The sequence below is a fragment of the Zootoca vivipara genome, chromosome 1, assembly GCF_963506605.1.
Source record: "Zootoca vivipara chromosome 1, rZooViv1.1, whole genome shotgun sequence".
In the NCBI taxonomy this organism is placed as follows: Eukaryota; Metazoa; Chordata; class Lepidosauria; order Squamata; family Lacertidae; genus Zootoca; species Zootoca vivipara.
This window is the reverse complement of record NC_083276.1, coordinates 62,002,596-62,008,595: the sequence shown is the minus strand read 5'-3', so window position 1 is coordinate 62,008,595 and position 6,000 is coordinate 62,002,596. Positions and strand designations below refer to the sequence as shown.

At 51.1% G+C, this 6,000-nt stretch overlaps 1 protein-coding gene across 1 annotated transcript in view; it reads left to right on the top strand.

Moving 5' to 3' along the window:
• Positions 1 to 759: 759 nt before the first annotated feature.
• Positions 760 to 6,000, top strand: part of BDNF (brain derived neurotrophic factor) — a 42,312-nt gene continuing 37,071 nt past the window's right edge. Inside the window, exon 1 of the mRNA XM_035117808.2 lies at positions 760 to 998. The gene's annotated coding sequence lies outside the window, so the exon portion shown is untranslated. The remainder of the gene's footprint in view (positions 999 to 6,000) is intronic.

Genomic DNA, 6,000 nt, shown 5'->3' with positions numbered 1-6,000 from the left:
AAAGAATGTTTGTTATTATCTTGATTGCATTCTTAATAGGCAGACTATGGAGAGGTCAGTGAGGGAGCTATATTTAAATGGATCTGGTTTGTTTAATGCACGAACAAGTAAGCCAATCTTTTCCAGCTTTTTAAGGGATTTCGTAACATTTCGAGAGGAAGCCCCAGTTCCCTGGATTTTAAAATTACTATTAAAAGCCAGGCACTGGAAGGGGGAATAAACTTTTATTGGTATTCTACCCATCTTCTCACGCACCGCCTTTCTGTCCAATCCGCTTACTCCGGAGTAGTCCTATTGCATTGTGATTGGTGGGGAGTGGGGCTTGAGCACGACCAGCCTAAAACTAACCTGGGAAAGGCATAAGTGTCTGTAATATGCGTGGCTGTTACGGGCTTTCAGATGTTATTTGCAACTATGCTTCGCGATAAGGAGTTGTGGGGGGGGGAGCGATCTGGGTGCCTATTCCAACCCGATCCTCTCCCTTCCCTAGAGAGAGCTGGTCGACCAACCCTACCCTGGTAGGGACTAAAAAGTTTGTAGCAGGCGGAGGTGAGCCCTCCCCTTCTAGGGAGCAAACAGCGTTTGCCGTCCGGCATTGGGATGGGGTGGGAGAGGCAGTGCGGTTCCTTTAAAGCGGGCACCCCAGTCCTCGGCGTTCCTGCTTGGACCAATCGAAACCCAAACGGAGATCTAAATAATTCCTGAGTGAGCAGAAGCCAGCCACGGGCGGGGGGGGGGGGGTCGGCGGGCTCGTGTGAGAGAGGCTCCTACGCCAGCCCCCCGCCCCGCTGGGGGGGAGAGGAAGGGAGAGAACGAGATCAGAGGCTCCCCACCACGCCGCTGCCCTCCCACCCTTCATAAAGCTTTGATGAGACATTCGAGCTGCTCGCCTCCTCCTGTGTTTCTGGAGCTGCAGGAGGCGGCTGCAGGGACTGGACGGCTGGGAGACGATGTGACTCTCCGGAGGAGACCCCAGCAGGCTTTGTGTGGACGGCAAGGTAGGGACGGGGGGAAAAGAAAAGTTGACTCGAGCCGAGCTGGGTGGAGAGAGAGGCGCCCGGGCAGCGCACGCCCTGGAAAGGGGCAGCAGGGGCGCCAAGCAAAATGGGAGACGCGAGAGGGCGTCGGAAGGTAGGGGAGGGCTAGGGAGCTGAGGACCCGGGGCTCCGGCAGGACCCGGCCGGGGGGGTGTGTGATTCCCTTCAAGAAGCTGATGGAGCGCGGGGTGGGCGGGAGGATTGGGAGCGAGGGGATCGCGGCGCCATCCGCCCGTCGGGCCTGTCCGCTTCCTCGGAAGTAAAGCCCGAGAGCGAGCGCAGCCCAAGGTAAGCGTGGAGGGGGGGAAGGCAAACGAGCGAGGTTTGTTGTCCGATCTGCCCCTCTCGGCTGGTGTGCCTAGAGCACCAGACACCTGCTCGCTTCGCGGCTGGCAGGGACTTGGCGCCCTCGCTGCCTCCAGTTGCGGCCACCTCTGGCCAGGCTATGGCACGACCTCGCTCACCAACGCGCGCACTTAGTTCTAGCTCGCTTGCTGCCTGCAACTTGTCGCGCACTTTCCTCTGCGGAAAGCCCACCCGACGGAGGTGGTGGGTGTCCGAGGGCGGCAGGAGAGAGCGAGCGAGGCGCGCCGCTGGAGCCCACTCGCTGGAGCCCAGGCAAACAAGCAGGGCATCCCCCGGCTGGTCCCATCCGACGGTACGTGGAGAGGCGGGGAGCCCCTCGAGGCTGCAGCGGAGCGGAGGAAGCGGGTTTGTGGGCGGCTGGCTGGCTGCCGCTCGATTACTGGTGGGCGAGGAAGGGGTTCCCCTTCTTTTAGGGGAGGCTTCTTAAGACTGCAGCTGCGGGTTTAAGGAAGGTGAGGACGGAGGAAGGAACTGGAAGGAAGGGTTTTTGTGGCTGGGGGAGGCGTGCCCCCCCCCAAACCAGCACAACAACCCAAGCAGCGCTGCAATTGAGATACTCGGCGGATTTTTGTGGTGGTATAGTTATGTGGAGCGAGTTTGTTCGGGTGGTGGTTTTGTGTGGTTTTTAATGGGACAGGGGGCCCTCTGCTGGTCAGAGAGAGAGGCACAGCGGCTCAAGGCCCAGAGGAGAGGGCGGGATTCCAGAGCAAAGCGCCGCCGCCGCCGCCAACCTCTGAATGGGAGTGGGAGGTCTTCTGCTCCACGCAGCTGGGCGAGGTGGGATCATCCGCGTCAGGCTCGATGCGTCTTACATCGCTGGTTCGGAGGGGCCTCGCATGCAGAGGGGGATTTCCTTGTGTAACATGATGTGTCAGAGGACCTTTTTTCCACGAGCACCCCTGCCCAGATGAGAGCAGCCAGGACGCGGGGAACGCTTTCTGATGACAGCAAAGGCATGCAACTGGGCAAGGAGGCAGAGAAACGGTCTAAGCGACGGAGACCAATCTTGTATGTGTGAGAGATGTAGGAAAGCCAGAGAAATGGGTTCCTGCTGGGAACACACACACTCACTCTCCCTGAAAATTACTGGAGATCAATCTCTTTTTAATACAATGCCCACCCACCAATGTTTATCTTAATGATTAATGGGAGGAAGCTGCCAAAATATTTGGGTACAGAAATGAGCTTGCAAGCAAAGAATGCAGCTCCTAATGGATTAAACGGAGGGGCGGGGGAACATGGGAACAAAAGTGAATTTGGGGGACCTGTTTTTCACACAGGTTTGAGAATGACATCTAGGCTGCAGTCTTTATGCATTTACATAGACTTGTGTGTTAAGTCTCAATGGACTTAACTTTTGAATAAGCATATACATGGGGATGCACCTTTAAATGGGGAACTGTGGATTTCTAGATTTGGACTGCTGCACTGACCATGCTACCTGGGACAGGCAGTTCCTTAGGGCAAATATGGTGCTGCCCCACCATCCTCAGTCCGCCTTCAGGGGTTGCACTGCCTGTCACCTTCCTCCACCTTGGTCTCAGCATTGCCCCATGTAATGCAGGAAGGAGGATGGGGACAAAACAAGTATCAGTTGGCTCTGGCTCCATCAGCCAATGGTGGTACAACCCTGCTAGTCTCAATGGGCACCAGCCAACACTGGAGTCTGACAGGCTGCTGGAGCCTCACCAGAGACTTTGAGTCCAACAAGGGTAGATAAATTTATGGATGAGACATCTGTTTACACACATTAGCTATGATAGCTAAGTGGAACTTCCATGTTTCAAGGATCAGGATGTTTTGATCAGGATGCTGGGGTGCATAGATTTTAACCTGCTCCAACAAGATCATTCTTCTAATTGAAAGTCAGACAGGGAGTGCAAGTCTGTTGCAGCTAGTTGCTTGGGGAAATGAGTGACATAGGTTTGCCTGTGTGCAGTGGTGGCGGCATGGTCCATCTCCCCACCAGCCCAAGGAACTGGTAATTCCCTCTAGCATTGCCTCCAGTTCCTTCCATCACTGTGATTCAAAATCAAACTTGAGTGTCATCTCCTGGAAACAAAAAGTTTCACTCATTCTTCAGTGTATGTAGAGATATATTTATGACTTGGGCAACTTGACGTTGTTGGTGCTGTAGAGAGAATTAGGATGTGTGGCAGCAGCAGTGGGGATGCATAACCGCCTAGGTATGACACACTGCCAGAGGTTATAAATGGAATGTAACGGGAAGTAACTCTGTTGGCCGCAGCTCAGAATTATGCATCTACACAAGCCAGCAAGGCTCAGTAAGTGAACGGAAAGAGACACTTGTTGAAATGTAACCTTTACTGGAATTTAAAACACGCCGGTTACCATAACTGGAATTCCAGGGCTATAAAGTTATTTGTCCTTTTTGTCTACTTTGCTAGACGGAAGTCTCTCTCTCCCTGTGTGTGTGTGTGTGTGTGAACACTTCCCATAAATTATTAAATTCCTTTTATATTGTGCGTTCAGTTGGTGGATGGGGGAAGACAACTTAATAAAAGCAAGCAATCTCTATATATTTTGGCAATACTTGCCTGTGCATTTCATCCACTCATTGCAAGAACAGGGAATATTCATTTCCCATTCATTGCTTTATCAAATCTGCCATAATTTGTGATCCCAATCTGATCACAGTGACCAGGATTTAAAGAGACCCACATGGCTGTCTAAAGTGGTCTTGTGTGCACATAGTGATTTCCCCATCCCCACCCCATGGTCCCTTGACCTTCTGCAGCATCTTATAGTGTGTGCACATCCACACCAGGGCTTGCTGTAGGAAGGGAGAGACTGGGAATGCTCAGTGTACAGATGGCAGTTCGAATCCTATCCATTAATTGAAAATGTGCATCCCATTAATTTCCATGGACCTTATCTACATGAAAGTTTAGTTAGTAACAGAACTTGGGTCTGCCATTCTCTTTCCCACAAAATAAGCACTTTCCATTTCAACAGGGATTGTGTTGCTTTGGCCATTTGAGAATATGGTTGTTCAAGATCTAGACTATTTTTAAAATTCAACTTGCAGCCTGGGGATTCATAGCTTAGTTAGGCATTACATGCATGACAAAGCATAACTGAGGACCACAAATTAAGCTCCTGCCACCCCAGTCCTGAATGTGGAATGAAATCCTGTTATTTTAAATGCATCTCGGATCCAAGTAAGTTTCATTAGGATCTTGCTGACATACACATGAAACTGTTTGATAGCACTGAGTAACATAGAGGATTAGCATTCTCTCTTAGCATTCGTATTTGGATCTCAAACAGGTGCAGCAGCAGAATTAGGCTGCTGTGTCAACAAGACTTCATAATGCATTAGAGTGGTATCAGCATGGATTGGGTGGAAAGGATGAGGCACTATCAACAATGCCACCACCAACGTTGAATCATAGGATTGTAGAGTTGGAAGGGATCCCGGGTCATCTAGTCCAACCCCCTGCAATGCAGGAATCTCAACTAAAGCATCCATGACAGATGACCACCCAAACTCTGCTTTTAAACCTCCAAGGAAGGAGAGTCCACCACCTCTCATGGAAGTGCATTCCACTGCCAAACAGCTCTTACTATCAGAAAGCTCTTCTTTTTTGTAACGTGAAGCCATTGGTTCAAGTCCTACCCTCTGGAGTAGGAGGGGGGGAACAAGCTTGCTCCATCTTCCTTGAGATATTAGAAGATGGTTATCATACCTCCTCCAGTCCCCTCTTTTCTAAAGGAACTGTGGTACACCTTTGTGCCTGGAATCAATGGGGAATGAGGTTGCACTGGCATTTTAGACCTAGAGAGTGAATGTTGTTGTGACGGCATAAGCCACATATCTCAGTCTAGGACTAAGTTGTGAACTGAATTTTTCAGCCCACTTTCTTGGAAGTGAATACTTAGGAAGGTGCCTTATGCTGAACCCCCATACCATTGGGGCATTGGGTTCAGTGTCTCCTACATCCGGGGATAGCCACTGTGGTACCCCCCAGCTGTTGATGCTGCTGCTGCTGGATACAACTCTCACCAGCCCCTGCCACCCAGGCCAGGGAGTTGCCATTGGACATATCTGGAGGACACCATGTTGGCCACACTAAATTGACTAGCAGCAAGCTCTCCAGGGTTTCAGAGAGGACTATTTACCAACCTGAACAGAAGGTACATGGGGCATTCTGTGTGTGCTCTGCTCCTCAGCCACAGACCTTTCTCTTAATATATAGCACTTCACTGTGCTTGAAACACTTCATATGCATTGCCTTGGGAATCCTTACGACAGCCCTGCCCAGCAGATCATTATTATCCCCTTACTTCTGGGTAAACGTGCACTGAATTGGTGCCCCCCCTGTCATTCAATCTCACCTTAGCCGCATATTTGTTTAATGGTCTTAGGCAGCCTTCCCCCACCAGGTGCTTTCCAGATGTTTGGGGTGACTGTGCTGCCCTGCCTGGAGTCTGATGGGAGTCATCGTCCAAAACATCTGGAGGGGACCAGGTTTAAGAAAGCTGCCTAAGACCATTAAACAAATATGTGGCTAAGGTGAGATTTGAATGACGGGGGGCGGGGCACCAATTCAGTGCACGTTTACCCAGAAGTAAG